The 17,413-nt window shown below is 37.1% G+C and overlaps 1 protein-coding gene and 1 long non-coding RNA gene across 9 annotated transcripts in view; one reads left to right on the top strand and one right to left on the bottom strand.

Moving 5' to 3' along the window:
- LOC126765259 (uncharacterized) overlaps positions 1-17,413 on the top strand; it is a 255,305-nt gene that overhangs the window by 84,334 nt on the left and 153,558 nt on the right. The gene's annotated exons all lie outside the window — the stretch shown is intronic.
- Positions 10,748-12,078, bottom strand: LOC126765510 (uncharacterized). The gene is made up of 2 exons (XR_007668479.1): positions 11,949-12,078; positions 10,748-11,535 (listed from the first exon to the last, which is right to left on the bottom strand). It is a non-coding gene; the product is annotated as an uncharacterized LOC126765510 (long non-coding RNA).

Raw genomic sequence — 17,413 nt, 5'->3', positions numbered from 1 at the left:
TCAATACAATCGTTATAAAGGTTTTATTTTATGCGAAATGCACTTAAAAATTGTTATAACAAAATGTGTTTAACTGAACTGAATTATTACAAATTACGAACGACGTCGTGACGAGAAAACGACGCGAGATCCTTTCTCGTTCCTTTTTGTTCTAATTGGTATGCTGAATGGAGGTCGTAACGAAAAAAGGTGCGCGAGATCCTTTCTCGTTCCTTTTTGTTCTAATTGGTATGCTGGATGGTGTCGTCGCTTTTTATTCTAAGTTTAAACACAAAAATAAACCAAATTTTTAATTAAAACATCAGCTCACCTGATCACGACAAACTTTTTGCTTGATGATTTGACGAAATAATGAAAAAATTTAATTATAAATTTTATTCCATCAATTTGTATTTGTCGTTTTTCAAGTACTTACTTGACTTGTAAATATGAACACAGTAGAATTTAGCCGTATAGCTTACTTTTATGCATTACCAGGTATCGAAGAATTCTACGTAGAATATTCTTCGAAGTATTCTTCAAAGAAAAATGTAAGCGGTGAACCATTATCACGCTGGGGGTTTCTGCATATTTTGTACATTTTTGCTGAATTCATTTTGAGAAAATAGCTTTGGCGTATATGCTTAATCCTACATTTCACCTCCACTGAAGAATTTAGCCATTTTTGGGAATTTGGCGACGTCATTGATTCTGAGTACGTACCATACGCGAATTACTTTTGAAACGCGAAGGGAGATATTCATTGATTTGATTTGATTTTTATTAAACATTCCGAATAATTTTTGCTACAATAGCCAAATTCGCTTAGAACAATTCTTACTAGCACGGCGGTGTGAATGAATGAAACTCCCACTCCCCATATAACGGTACTGTTAAAAACTACCAAAAGCGCGATAATTCAATAACTAAATACGCCAGACATTAAATTTTATCCTCGAGATGTTATGAGTGCGTTTTATACGAGCCGGTGTAAAAATTATACGATGACTTTTAGGTAAAATAACATATCTTGGGATCTGCTCGAGCGGTTTCAACCAAATTCGGTCCTCTGACATTCATGCTCCATCTAACTCTTTCGTTTTAAGTGCACAAATCACGATCGAATCAATAAAACGGTATAATGCCTTTAAAGTGTGCCACCTTATGACCAAACATTGTCAAAATCCAACCAAAACTGTTCCAATCCCTGGGTTCTACATACCTATAGTTGACATTTGACCGAAAATATCGGTCAATGTATGGGATATACAATTGAAATTCAGAGATAATATTTTCCTGATAATAGTATCTCTGTATTAAAAATGGGATAAATCGGGTCAATACTACCCTGAGCCCCATATACTTAATATAAAGATTTTCGAACTTCTAGGTGACTTTATACCGCATATATCGACCTACATATATGTGAATTATGTCAATGAAAATGATAGAACCTAGCCCACCATATAACTAAAATCAGAATTATTGAACAGCCCTCTGACTTTACTCCATAGGATTGGTGATTGTTGGATATGTGAGGTACTTTATGAAGCGCAGGTAACATTTTTTTAGAACGTGACACGTTAACGGTATGTGGTTTTGGGAAATCCTGATAAAAACGGGTTGATACTACTCCAACTCCCATATGCTAACAAACCTTATGTCGAAAACGTCGGTCAGTGTATGAGTTATATATATTATTGCTGGGAGTGCGATCCTCTAATTCACGTTTTGCACCTTAAGGTATTACCCTGGCTTGGATTCTTGCAAGTTGCAATAGTATAAAATGTTCGGTTGCATCCGAAACTAGCCCTTGTTTACTTGTTAAACTCTTACGATCTTTTGCTACAGATTATAATAGTTTTGTTCACCTAACGGTTGTATGGATCACCTAAACCTATCTCGCTTAGATATTATGTTATATATATTAGACTTCTGCATGGATGCACCCATTACTGCAAATGAATTACTTATTCTAGAAGTGGGCACACTTCTTTTTCTGCACAGTATAATTGAGTGTGAGTGAATAGTGAAATATTGACTGTATTGACAAGCAGTGTTTCCACTCACTCCATAGTTGTACAGCTGTTAATGAGTACAGCAAAATAGGTGTGCAGTCAACGCACTGTACAGTGTTTTGGTGTGCAGTTTACTTACTGTACAGTGAGAGAAGCTTCATGACTGGTATGTCATATGCAAGAATAAGATAAAAAAAAACATTGGTTTTATTTTTTCATTGAAAATGTGTTTATTATAAAACATAGAGCTTAGCAACTAATAATATTTTAATTCAAATTAATTATATTAATTATTTTATGCTCCAAAAGATTCTATATTTAATTCATTAATATTGGAATGCAGAAACATTATTTTGTTGACCGGGCACTATATTACAACAAATATACAAAAGACATTCACAAACATATAAAACAACAGATATTTCTAGTTACAAAATATATTTCTATATAATATAATGGCAATATATAATTTTTGCGCAACAAAAACTTACAGTTTCTTGTGCGTTCATTGCACGACCGTCGTTTTCTTTACCATCCATGTTTGTGTACGTGTTGAATAATACTGAACTCATCTGCACAGTTGTATAATAGCACAGGCAAGCTGTCCTTATAGTTTCGTTTAATGTACAGCGTATTAAAAAAATGACAAATGTAGTACTCACTCACAAGGAGTACAACCATATACTGTTCTCACTCTAAGTGAGGTCAAGAAAAATGAGGTGCTACCTACTTCTGCCCTAAGAGGTATACTGTACAGCAAAGAATGAGTGCAGTATTTTTAAGAACACTGTACTACTGTACAGTTCTGTAAAGCTAGATATGGGTACATTCATGCAGAAGTCTAATATATATATAAATGATTAAGATAACGAGAAAAGTTCTGGTGACTGTCTATATGTCCGTACCTCAGTGCAAAGTGTAAGAAAAAATTGAGATATCTTGATGTAACTTAGTATGCCAATTTCTTGGTACAAAAAAAATTGCGAGTTCGTTGATGATCGTAGTCGGACCAATGCCATGCCCACAAAACGCCATTAACACATTTTACACAGATAGCAGTAGCAAGGGGCACCTGTAGGCAAGAAGTTTTGAAAATGTAGAAAAGTAGGCCCCACCCTCAAATAAGTTTAATGTACATATCTGTCCAAAACTACTAAAAGCACAGTAAATCAATAACTAATTACGACAGAGACATTAAATTTTACCTCCAACGATGGGCGTGGCACAGCCCACTTTTTGTTGAAATCACATATCTCGGACCCTACCAACAGTAATTTAGAATGTAGTATTTTTCTCATACACATACATATGTATGTGAAATCAGACTACAACCACGCCTACTTCTTATATAACACATTTTAAATTTCATCTGCATCTTTCACTTTACAGTACACAAATCAATATAAATAAGTAATATAAAGGGATACAATTTTACACTGAAAATTCCTTTAAAATATGCTACCTTATGATCAAAAGTTGTTTAAATCCAGCCAAAATTGTTCAAGCTATAGTTGACTTTTGACCTAACAGGAAATATTTTTTAGTATTTGCCATGATAATAGTTAATAGATACTATCCCAACTTCCATATACGGCATATAATGATTTTGTGTGTGAGTTATTTATACAGGTACCTACTATATGTATGTACAGTGATACCTCGATTCTTGCACATCGCGATACTTGCAACAACTCGATTCTTGCAACAAAAAATAGTTTAGATTATGTACTCAGTACTTGCGACATCAAAAAATTTTGACCTCGATACTTGTGACAAGACCGTGTGGATTTTGGTAACGGTTCCTTAGTTGGAATACATTTCTGAGAAGTCCCGTTTTTTTCGATGATGAATTGCTGTAACTCTTACACAAGTGCGTTTCGGGAGATGTGAATCAGTTTTAACTGACGTTTTGTTTAGTGCGGTTTCATAATGGCAAGAAAAAACAATAACAATAAAATAGAAAGTTGACATTTTAAAGAGACTAATAGCCCTGACAGACGACAGCGCTAATATGCATTAGCGGGCTTAAGTTACATTTAATTGCGCATTTGACCCATGTGAATGCAAGTTTGTAATGCACAAGAATTTCGTGCATTTGGCTGAATTTAGTAGGCAACATTGGTTAAAAATTACAGATTTTTGCTATTGTTTTACAGATGTCGCTTGAAATCTGCCGCCTTGTTTGTGTTTTCAGCTTCAGGGGTAAACGGTTTTTATATTGCTAAGTAAATTATGTGCAAGTATATTAACAAAAACAAATTTTAATATTTTTAGAAGGCAGAAAATAACAACGCACAGTTTGCTATCCATTTTTCCAATATTTTTCACTTTTTCACACACTTTCAGTTCACTTTTTGTTTTAATAAATAAAAAAATTTCACTATCAGCTGTCCAAATGCACAGGTCTGCCGTCTGTCACCATAAAATTTCAATGCGCATTAGCATTGCTTGAGGCGCATAAATTTTGCTCGTCTGTCAGGGCTATAAGTGTAGGATATTCTGTCAATTCCTTAGCTAAAAGTTTTCAAGTGCATAGATCAACAATAGCTTGTACATATGAAGAAAAATGAAGCCACCATAAAGAAGTTCGTGCCGCATGCTGAATCTGGTCCTGGAAAGTGGAAAACGTTTAACCATCACAACTTCCAAAAATGGAAAAAGCACCCATGAAATGGTTTGCAAAACAACAAGCAAAGAACTTACCTATCACGACTGATATCCTCAAAGTAAAGATCAAACTTTTCCATGCAAAAATACAGGAAAAGTCAGGTGACTTTCGTGTTATCAGTCACAAATTTCAAAAACAAATATTGTATACGAACACTTAAAATATGTGGCGAAAAACTTTCGAATACTACTCATTCAGTTAATTAATTTTTGCAAAACTTAAACAAAAAAATTCCGATGAGTCTGGAAGCTTTTGCCTGACAGAACTCTTGTGCGCTCAAAAGAAACCTCGGCTCCGGGACATAAAATCAGTAAAGAAAGAATAACTTGTTTGTATGAATGCGTCTGGTAATCATACAGTAAAATTAATGGTTATTGTGAAATCATTGAATCCACGCTAATTTAAAATTCTTACGAATTTGCATGTTGTCTACAGAGATCAGCAACGGGTGATTGTAAAATGTTCATACGCAATCTTTGCACAGAAATATCAGCCTTTACGCTCATACGATCGAACTTGTTCGAACACTCATATTCAATGTTGATTTTAATTCAATCAAACCATGCGGTTCGTGTGCGCTCGGTCATTTAATAAACGATCGCCTCAAATCACTCAAGTTGGGTACTTGTTCGTTCAACTCAAAATGATTTTTTGTGATGGGGAATAAACTCAAAAAAGGCACAAATGAATGTTTTGATTTTTATGCCGGTAGACAAACTGGATGACGGAAAAAGCAAACTGAGGTGGGAAAGAAGGAATATTAATTCATTACAGTAAATTTATATTTATTTTCATACACACATATCTATATACATAAATACAACTTAGAATAATATGTTATTCATGAAAGGAAAATAAAAATAAAATATATAAAGAAAAACATTTAATTCATATTTTCTTAAATAAGTATTAAAAAAAAAAAAAAAAAACTGAAAACAGCAGTAAACAAATCCCTCCAAAATATTTCCATCCACTTTAATTATTTCGGATAATATACTCCATATAGCACTTCTGCCTTTGCGTCGTGGCGTCAATGTGTAAACGTTTTTAAAAATTTGTTCTAGAATAAAAGTTTGATCGTCCGACATTTTCTATGATGTTAAATGTATGCTTCTGCACAACAAACTGAATAAAATCAAATGGGTTGATGTTACTCAAATCGAGCGAAAGTAAGCTCAAACAAGTGAATTTACACAAACATGTTCGACCAATCCACTCATAAATATCCGAAAGACATGTTCGACAACTTGAGTGTGATTTTCTTCAATGCTGAGTTTTGTTACATGATTAAATGAGAGTAAAAATTTTGTTGTATGATGAAATCAAGAAAAATGTGATTTTTGCTGATCTCTGGTTGTCTACAATGGAAATAAAACTGCTTGGATGACCTTGGCTTTATTTGAAGAATGCTTTCACAAAACATTTGTTCCAGAGGTGTGTAGATGTTTTGCTTCTCTTCTTCTTAATTGGCGTAGAAACCGCAGCATATATTTAAGCGATTATAGCCGAGTTAACAACAGCGCGCCAGTCGTTTCTTCTTTTCGCTACGTGGCGCCAATTGGATATTCCAAGCGAAGCCAGGTCCTTCTCCACTTGGTCCTTCCAACGGAGTGGAGGTCTTCCTCTTCCTCTGCTTCCCCCGGCGGGTACTGCGTCGAATACTTTCAGAGCTGGAGTGTTTTCGTCCATCCGGACAACATGACCTAGCCAGCGTAGCCGCTGTCTTTTAATTCGCTGAACTATGTCGATGTCGTCGTATATCTCGTATAGCTCATCGTTCCATCGAATGCGGTATTCGCCGTGGCTAACGCGCAAAGGACCATAAATCTTTCGCAGAACTTTTCTCTCGAAAACTCGCAACGTCGACTCATCCGTTGTTAACATCGTCCAAGACTCTGCACCATACAGCAGGACGGGAATTATGAGTGACTTATAGAGTTTGGTTTTTGTTTGTCGAGAGAGGACTTTACTTCTCAATTGCCTACTCAGTCCAAAGTAGCACCTGTTGGCAAGAGCAATCCTGCGTTGGATTTCTACGCTGACATTGTTGGTGGTGTTTACGCTGGTTCCAAGATAGACGAAATTATCTACGACTTCAAAGTTATGACTGTCAACAGTGACGTGAGGGCCAAGTCGCGAATACGACGACTGTTTGTTTGATGACAGGAGATATTTTGTCTTGCCCTCGTTCACTACCAGACCCATTTTCTGTGCTTCCTTGTCCAGCCTGGAGAAAGCAGAACTAACGGCGCGGGTGTTGAGGCCGATGATATCAATATCATCGGCATACGCCAGTAGCTGTACCCTCTTATAGAAGATGGTACCTTCTCTATTTAGTTCTGCGGCTCGAACTATTTTCTCCAAAAGCAGGTTGAAAAAGTCGCACGATACGGAATCGCCTTATCTGAAACCTCGTTTGGTATCTAACGGCTCGGAGAGGTCCTTCCCGATCCTGACGGAGCTTTTGGTGTTACTCAACGTCAGTTTACACAGCCGTATTAGTTTTGCGGGGATACCAAATTCAGACATCGCGGCATAAAGGCAGCTCCTTTTCGTGCTGTCGAAAGCAGCTTTGAAATCGACGAAGAGATGGTGTGTGTTGATTCTCCTTGCACGGGTCTTTTCCAAGATTTGGCGCATGGTGAATATCTGGTCGGTTGTTGATTTGCCAGGTCTAAAGCCACACTGATAAGGTCCAATCAGTTTGTTGACGGTGGGCTTTAATCTTTCACACAATACGCTCGATAGAACCTTATATGCGATGTTGAGGAGGCTAATCCCACGGTAGTTGGCGCAGATTGTGGGGTCTCCTTTTTTATGGATTGGGCATAGCACACTTAAATTCCAATCGTTGGGCATGCTTTCGTCCGACCATATTTTACAAAGAAGCTGATGCATGCACCTTATCAGTTCTTCGCCGCCGTGTTTGAATAGCTCGGCCGGCAATCCGTCTGCCCCTGCCGCTTTGTCGTTCTTCAGGCGGGCAATTGCTATTCGAACTTCTTCATGGTCGGGTAATGGAACGTCTGCTCCATCGTCATCGATTGGGGAATCGGGTTCTCCTTCTCCTGGTGTTGTGCGTTCACTGCCATTCAGCAGGCTGGAGAAGTGTTCCCTCCATAATTTAAGTATGCTCTGGGCATCAGTGACTAGATCACCTTTGGGGGTTCTACAAGAGTACGCTCCGGTCTTGAAACCTTCTGTAAGTCGCCGCATTTTTTCGTAGAATTTTCGAGCATTACCCCTGTCGGCCAGCTTATCAAGCTCTTCGTACTCACGCATTTCAGCCTCTTTCTTCTTCTGTCTACAAATGCGTCTCGCTTCCCTCTTCAACTCTCGGTATCTATCCCATCCCGTACGTGTAGTGGTCGATCGTAACGTTGCGAGGTAGGCAGCCTGTTTTCTCTCCGCTGCGACACGGCACTCCTCGTCGTACCAGCTGTTCTTTTGCACTTTCCGAAAACCAATGGTTTCGGTTGCAGCTGCACGTAAGGAGTTTGAAATTCCGTCCCACAGTTCCCTTATACCGAGTTGTTGACGAATGCTCTCAGAGAGCAGGAGTGCAAGCCGAGTAGAAAATCGTTCGGCTGTCTGTTGTGATTGCAGCTTCTCGACGTCGAACCTTCCTTGTGTTTGGTGACGCGCGTTTTTTGCTGCACAGAGGCGGGTGCGAATCTTAGCTGCAACAAGATAGTGGTCCGAGTCGATGTTAGGACCTCGGAGCGCACGCACATCTAAAACACTGGAGACGTGTCTTCCGTCTATCACAACATGATCGATCTGGCTGGTAGTTTTTCGATCCGGAGACAGCCAGGTAGCTTGATGAATCTTCTTATGCTGGAATCTAGTACTACAGATAACCATATTTCGGGCCCCGGCGAAGTCAATCAGCCTCAACCCATTTGGGGATGTTTCATCGTGGAGGCCGAATTTACCGACCGTAGTGCCAAAGACACCTTCTTTGCCCACCCTGGCGTTAAAGTCGCCAAGCACGATTTTGACATCGTGGCGGGGGCAGCCTTCATAAGTGCGCTCCAAGCACTCATAAAAGGCATCTTTGGTCACATCGTCCTTCTCTTCCGTCGGGGCGTGGGCGCAGATCAGCGATATGTTGAAGAACCTCGCTTTGATGCGGATTGTGGCTAGACGTTCATTCACCGCAGTGAATGATAGTACTCGGCGACGGAGTCTCTCTCCCACCACGAATCCTACACCAAACTTGCGCTCCTTTATATGGCCACTGTAGTAAATGTCACAAGGACCTACTCGTCTCTGTCCTTGTCCCGCCCATCGCATTTCTTGGACGGCAGTGATGTCAGCCTTTGTTTTTACGAGGGCATCAACCAGCTGGGCAGCGGCACCTTCCCAATTAAGGGACCGGACATTCCAGGTGCATGCCCTCAATTCGTAGTCCTTATTTCGTTTGCCATGGTCGTCATCAAAAGGGGGTCTCTCATCCGAGGCTGGTTATAGCTCTTCACTGGGGGTGTTTTTTTACGTGGCGGGTCCCAAACCCAGCGCACAACCCTTGTAGAGAATGTTTCGCCTTCTCACTTTAGCTCGCCTTCGAACGGATGTTCTTAGGCTACCCAGAGGATACTTGGTCAAAGACCGGAAGTAGTGAGCTGCTTGAGCCATGTGTAAAAGAATCGTTTCTGGCCATTCCCAAGTGAATGGCGGTCAGAGAACTTTCCTCACTTGCGTGAACTTCTACACATGACTCCATCCTCCAGGATGTTTTGCTTCAGCAATTTAAAATATCTTAAAACTGCAGGTAAAAGAGTTTCTCCTTTGCGAAAATTTTCCCGAAAAGGTTTTTTTACTTATAGATAATGTCCCTGTCACCCCAAATAAAGTTAAAGAGTACTGATGTTCAAATATTGGTAATGTGTCCTCCTCCGAATTGTACTGCTGTTATACAGCCCATGGACCAGAATGTCATAAGGCTTACGAAAATGAATTACAAAACAAGCCTTTTAGGTCACATCGTTCGACGAGGAAAATCAGTAGAGGAAGCTCTGAAAAGTATCAGCTTGAAAGACGCAATATTTTTTTATCTAATGCATGGAATGCCGTTAATGTGTCTTCAATTCCATCATCTTTTCAAAAATTGTTTGACATAACAACCGAATGGGATAATGAAGATGACATCCCTCTTTCAGAGTTACATTTACAGCTAGCTGAAAATACATCAAAAATTCACACCATTTCAATTTTGCTTCAGAAAGTAGAACCATTGCTGAAAATATCCAATTCTGAAATTGAGCAATGGGTTGTTGAACTTACTTTGGAGTCCATGACGTTCACTGTGATGATGATGATAACTCTACTGAAGAAACAAACGACGTGTTCCTCAATACGAAGAAAGTTACGTCGGCGGAGACAATATCAGCATTCAATGTTTGCCTAGAATGAGTGATGTTATGACGCTTCGAGGGCTCAAAAGCAAAGTAGTACCGAACAAGGGAACTTTTACCAAAGAATTAAAAATTTTGTTATTTCCACATAATATTACATATGTATATCTATCTATCTATATTTATGTATATATACTAACATATTTACCTTAAGGATTTTTGAATTGAAATACATATAAAAAATGTATACATATTTAAAAAAAGCATATACATAATTAAGATTCGTTTATTTTATATGAAAAAAGATACTCGGTACTTGCAACATTCTCAAAAGTTGTACCGAGCTTGGTTTTCATTACGTGCAAGAATCGGAGAATTTAGGGAAAAATGTGAGTATATCAGGATAGTAGTTTGGCGGGTCTGTGATTACTCTCCTTTGCACCACTCTCCCGCCGCGGCGCGTCCTGCAGTGCCGCGTGGGGCCGTTCCGCGTCCGGCCGCACCGCGCGCAGGGGGCCGTCCTCGCGCGCGCCCCCACAACCCCTATCATCGCCCTCCGCTCGCGAATAAGTTTGTTAGTTTTTCCCAGATACAAATTATCACAACCGGGCCATGCCCCGCTTTCCTGCCTCGTGCTGTGCCGTCCCCACAAAACTGCTAAAGTGAAGCAATTTTTGCTTTATCACCTTTTACGTTATATCACCCCGCCAGTTAAAAGCCAACAATTTAAAAAATGAATAAAAATAAGAAAATCTATATCCATTATTTATTGTAAATTATATGAAAGGAAACTTATAATCTCTGCGCTTACACAATGTTTATTCCTCAACTTTGCGATTTCATTTGGAAAAACATTATTTGAAGTCAATAAAACCCTAATAAACGTTAACATTTAATTATAAATTAGCATACTATCCTTAACAATGGAACGGCAAAATGGACACAATACTTTTATTCCTTTATTTTGCGATGATTCTTCTATTTTTTTGAAGCAATCGCGACAAATTTTGCAATGTTTACATGGTAAACACAAAACTTCGCGATCTTTGTCGTAGCATGTTAAACAAAGGGAGTCTTTTTGTTCATAGCGTTTATCAACATGTTCATTATTAACAAAATGCTCTTCATCGTCATCATCATCATCATTATCATCACTTGGAATTTCAATAACAAAATCTTCTGCGATTATGCAGTTTTCTTTTAATGAAAGCTGGTTGAGAATGTCTGTTAATGTAATTTTTTTTTTTTTGATGCAATAGATGGAGGCGTTCACGGGCAAAATTTGAACGAGTTTTAAACCTTTTTTGTTTAGTTTTATATAAACTAGTACATCCACCAATTGATTTCAAAAAATCTATTGATTTCGTTGCATTAATATCGGCCGAAATGTCCAAAAATCTATAAAAAAACTTCGTTTTTTTGGCAATTTCGCTCTTAATTGATTGTGAAATGATTCTGCAGAGCTGCTGGTAGTAATGGCTTCCTTATAAATTGAAAAATTTTCACTGCGTTCCTGAAATAACAAAACACATGAATTTACGCAATGCATTAGCGTTGAAAACAATGTTTATCATTTAAAACTAAAAAATTGTCCTTTTACAAAGTGCATACATTTCCTTGTAAACATTCTGTAAAATGAAAAATCATTACTTGTTTTTTTTTTTTTTAATTTGAAGTTTCAAATAACAGAAGGTACGTTACCAGAGTACGAAATTAAAAAGTGACTTTATTTCTCATTTGCAATATGTGGAATGTGTCTTTATTTCTCATTTACAGTCCATTTTAATGTGTTCTTATTTCCGTTTTAGTTGGAAATAATGTCCAGTGCCTTTATTTCCATTCCAATTGGAAATAAAGTCACAGTGACGGTATTACCAGTGACGTTATTGCACCCCACCTTGCATGACGTATAAAATAACAGCCTACCTGTGTATTTCACCACTGGGCTGGTACACATGAGTGTGTACATAAATAAAGTTTATAGAAAACATTTCCAAACACTTTTTAACTTATTAGATATGTACATAAACTTATCTATATTTTCATAAATAGTCAAAACAAATATTAAGTTTATTAAGTTTGAAGATTACTCTAATTCAGAGATTTCACTTAAAAAAGTTAAACACCATATTGTAGCTATGTATTTTGTTACAATGTTCTAATGCAAATCAAAAATATAAATAAACATTGGAGTGACACAACTGTAAACTTAATATGCCCAAACAAGTAAAAATACTAGCGTAGTTAAGTAAAATAGCAACTGCTCCACAAATTTAAATGTCAGTTCGTATTTTTCGATATCAAGAAGATATTGCTTTTTCTTTTGTAATTAATATTAACGTCATAGTCATTCCGACATGTACTCTTAAATGCACATGCACAACTTTTTTCAAATGTATGAATGCCATTCATGAACTATATGTGCATTCATGACACTAATACATATGGACCATATGTACGAACATATAACACATGTGTTTAAAATAATTTCTTATCTGTTAGAAATAATATAAATTCAATTCAAGAAAATTAAAAACGATATTATGTAATGTTCATGTTTCAATAAGATATACACATATATACTTGTCAACGCAATTTTTCTATTGCAATATAAGTGGTTCTCTTCCGGTAGAAACATTTCAAATACTGTCGTAAATTATGTATTTATACATAGTACATGCTAAAAAAAGAAACAGTATTCTTTTTCTAGAATTTCATAATAATTCATTGCAAATAATATCGTAAATGATATAAGTATATACATATGTTCATTCATCTAAAGAGATATTCTTCTTTTTCTTGAAACCTAATATTTTTCCAGTTTTAATATCGCTTTTATTAGCTTCACCAGTTTGTTTGTAATTTTCTTTTCGTGGAGCAAACGCCTATTAAATTTGGGGGTAAATTGATAACATATGTAGTTTGAGAAGCAAAAAGAACAAAAAAAAAGGGGGTAATCGAACATTTCATACAACTTCCCAGGATTAAAGTCAGGGAAATACTTTAAGGTGCAAACCGTTAACCAGAGGTTCGGAATCTAACCAATTTTATACGTATATATTATATACTCTGACTGCCATATTTGACATAAGGTGTGTTAGAGTAACAAAAATAATTATATGTAGTACTAGTTATATGGGAATTTGGGTAATTTGTAGACCAATTTCAAATATTTTTGGTCAACCGGGTGTTCGAAAATCTCATATTAGTTATATGGAGGCTAGGTCAAGTTTTCGACCAATTTTATCCATCTTAGACTCAAAGTTCCAATATTATGAGTATAACACGCTCTATCAATTATAATGGATTGTCAAAAAAGTCTTGCGGTATTTTTATTGAATTTTTTTTTATTGAAATTGAAATGAATTTTTGATGACTCATGCCCAGCTCTTGACCGATGCTACGACTGCTGCTATGCGGGTCTCTTTCGACCAATTCAGCGATTTTACCGCAATTTTCGACGACAGGCTTTCCGGAACGGCGCATCTTCGACCACCTCTACACCAGAACGAAAACGTTGAAACCATCGTTGTGCGGTGGAAATGGAAACTGTATCGGGTCCATAAACTGCACTAATTTTATTGGCGGCTTGAGATGCATTTTTGCCTTTATCGTAGTAGTACTGTAAAATATGCCGTATTTTCTCTTTATTTTGCTCCATGTTTGCGACGCTATAACTCACGAACGACTTGAAAGAAACGACAATTAATCAAACACGTGTTAGCGCGAAATGAGCTTTCCAAAAAGGAGCATGACTCGATGCGTCAGCGCCAACTAGCGAAAATACCGCAAGACTTTTTTGACAACCTATTTTAAGATAACTCACATATTGGCTCCTTATGTGCGGTATAGGGTCACCCGGGAGTTCGAAAATCTTTATTTAGGTATATGGGGATAAAGGAAGGATTGATCCGATTCAACCCATTTTTTGACACACAAACATAAATTATCAGGAAAAATTATCTCTGAATGCAATTATATTATCACACATTGGCCGATATAAGGGTTAACGGGTTTTTTACTATTAAAAGTGCGATAAATCTATAAATATATGGCTCACATAATTTTTTACTTCCGATATGGCTAGCAATGGCTTTATATGAGCCGATGTCAAATTTGGATTATGGGCATAGTACCGTCAACATTTAAGTGAAAACCTATACGGTTCGGTAACTAATTTGCCGATTTCAGCCAAATTCGGTACGTAATACCACTCCTAGACTAAAAGTTCGCGCTAGCAATTTATGCTTGTACTACAAACATCTTCAAATGAGATATGTGTGATAGGTCTTATAATCTCGACCAAAGAGGCTAAATATATACATATATGAATATATATATTTATTTATTTAGTTAAGTCTATAAACATTAATTCTTACAGACTAATGGAGAATTAAATTACAGTTACATAAGTAGATAACTTAAACTAAAAAACAGAATTGAGGGTATTAATGAAGGATACCCTAGAGTGAGAAAAATCTAGAAGAACTTTCTCGAGGAGCATATACAGCAAAATTAGTACTTTCCTTTTTATAATAAAATGGGGAAATAGATCTGAGACAACGCTGAGAAGAATTGACGTTAATTTTCCCTAATAAATAGGGACAGTCAATATCTCCATTAATCACATTGAAAATGAAGGAAAGGCAAAGAACGGACCGTCGATTTTCCAGTGATTTAAGATGTAAAAGCAGTAAACGAGATGTATACGATGGTATTGGGTCAACAAACTTTAATGAGCGGAGAGCAAATTTAAGAAAAATCTTTTGAACACGCTCGATCCTATTAATTGACGATATGCAATATGGTCTCCAGATGAACACTGCGTACTCCAAAATGGACCGAACAAAACATGTATACAGTAATTTTAACGTGTAGGGGTCGGAAAAATTTAAAGCATTTCGACGGACAAAGCCGAGCACAGAGAATGATTTAGAAGTGATGTAGTTGATGTGATTACTGAAAGAAACTCTGTTGTCAAAGATTACCCCAAGATCTTTGATTTCAGTAACACATTTTAGGACGCAGTTAGAAATAATGTAACTTGAAGGTAAAATGTTACGTCGACTACCATAAGAGATCTGAGAGTATTTATCTAGATTCAGAAAAAGCTTCGATTTCAGGAACCAATCATAAGAAGTATCAATATCACATTGAAGTTTGAAAACATCTTGTGAGTTTTTGATTATTGCAAAAAAATTTAAGTCATCTGCTTATAACAGAAAGTTAGCGAAAGAGAAGCAACAGGAGATGTCATTGATAAGCAGCACAAAGAGAAGTGGACCCAAGACGCTTCCTTATGGCACTTACGAAGAATTGCGTCTTCGTCTGATGACACTCCATCGACACTGACAACGCATGGTCTATTGTGCAAATATGATTTAATCCACTGCAAGAAGATCGAGTAAAATCCTAAAGATGATAATTTTTTAATTAGAATATTGTGCGAAACTTTATCAAAGGCTTTAGAGAAATCTGTGTCTACATCTACCTGAAATACAGCGAAGAATGCAGACATATGTACAATAATCGCTAAAAACCACTAAGTTTGAAACAGTGGAGCGTCCCGAGACGGACCCATGCTGATTGACATTAATTATTGATTTTAATTATAATTTATTTTTAGCAGAACACTCAAAAATTTTCGAAATAGTAGTAAGTTTAGAAATAGGCCTGTAATTGGAGACTTCATCGTTTCTACCACCTTTGAGAATAGGGGTAATGCATGTCAATTTCCAGTCAGAAATAAAATTCCCAGAGGAGGGAAACTTATTAAAAATAAGCATGAGAGGATATACCAAGGCAGAACAATTTTTTATAAGTACAGACCGAAGCCCATCCAAATCCAATTTGTAAGAAGACTTAATATCGCCAATAGCCCTTTCATCATCCTGTGAAAGACGCAGTGTGCCAAAATTTATGGATGGGAAATTATTAGCCGAAAAAGTGGATGATCCCGGTACTAGGATCATCGTGAACATAATTCGATTTGAAAAATTCAGCAAACATGTTGGAGATTTCGCCAGGAGTGCATGCTGACTTAGGGTTCGACTTAATTGCAGACTGCGTACTATAAATAAACCTTTTATAGAGAGACATATCCAATTCATTAAACAGTTTTGTAAAGTGCTGATATTGAACACAGAAAACATGAGATTTAGTTGAAGAGAATTTTCTGTAGTATTTATTTCTAAGATTTTTTAAACGTTTGAGGTCCTTAGTGTACCAAGGCAACTTATACGAGGTGTGTTTAAAAAGTATCGCGACAGTTTGCTGACAGTTTTCTTCGATTGCAGGGGCGTGATGCATCATGAGTTCTTGCCACAGGGAAGAACGGTCAATAAGGAATATTATCTGCAAGTTATGCGCAATTTGCGCGAAGCAATCCGCCAGAAACGCCCGGATTTGTGGAAGAACAAAAATTGGCTTTTGCACCACGATAACGCCCCTGCTCACACATCGTTGCTTGTGCGCGACTTTTTGGCCAAAAACAACACACTAATGATGCCGCAGCCACCGTATTCCCCAGATCTGGCCCCTGTGACTTTTTCTACAGTTGTTCCCTAAACTGAAGAGGCCCATGAAACGACGACGTTACGCTTCTCTTGACGAGATAAAGACGGCATCGAAGGAGGAGCTGAAGAAGATAAAAAAAAAATGATTTTTTGAAGTGCTTCGAAGATTGGAAAAACCGTTGGCACAAGTGTATAATATCGCATGGGGATTACTTTGAAGGGGACAAAATAGATATTCATGAATAAATAAATAATTTTTGAAAAAACACAAAATTCGCGACACTTTTTGAACACAACTCGTATGGTTGTATATGTTTGAGCGGGATATTATAATGATAAAATTCCTGAAATGAATTCTTAAAAATGGAGAAACTATTAGCTGCATTTAGTCCCGAAAGTAAATCATCCCAATTAATCTCAGAGAGCAGATTGTTGAGTCGTTCAAAATCACAAAATGCAAAATTAAAACCAATGCCATCAATAAGTTTAATAGGAGCGAAAAATAAAAGAAGACGAAAAATTGGAAGGAATGAGAGCAGGACTATAGGAACAACCAGACCAGACAATATTGCTTAAATTAAAGTCGCCCAGAACACAAATATTATTCTCTTTCACCTTATTTAATACCAGAGAGGAAATATTATTTGCGTGCAACTTCTACAACTTTAGAGGACTATTAGGAGGGATGTATGAGACTGCAATGAACAGTGCGTCATTGATACAAATACATAGTTTGTCCAGAATAGAATCATCTTTGTCAAGCATAATTAAACGAGGACGATATTTGCGATGAACTGCTAGGAGAACACGACCTCCTCTTAAACAGCCAGTTTTTTCATGATCTCTGTTCGTGCGGAAGACATAATATAGATTTGA

Source organism: Bactrocera neohumeralis, unplaced genomic scaffold, assembly GCF_024586455.1.
Source record: "Bactrocera neohumeralis isolate Rockhampton unplaced genomic scaffold, APGP_CSIRO_Bneo_wtdbg2-racon-allhic-juicebox.fasta_v2 cluster10, whole genome shotgun sequence".
Lineage (NCBI taxonomy): Eukaryota > Metazoa > Arthropoda > Insecta > Diptera > Tephritidae > Bactrocera > Bactrocera neohumeralis.
The sequence above is the reverse complement of the archived record's forward strand: the minus strand, read 5'-3'. Positions and strand labels throughout refer to the sequence as shown.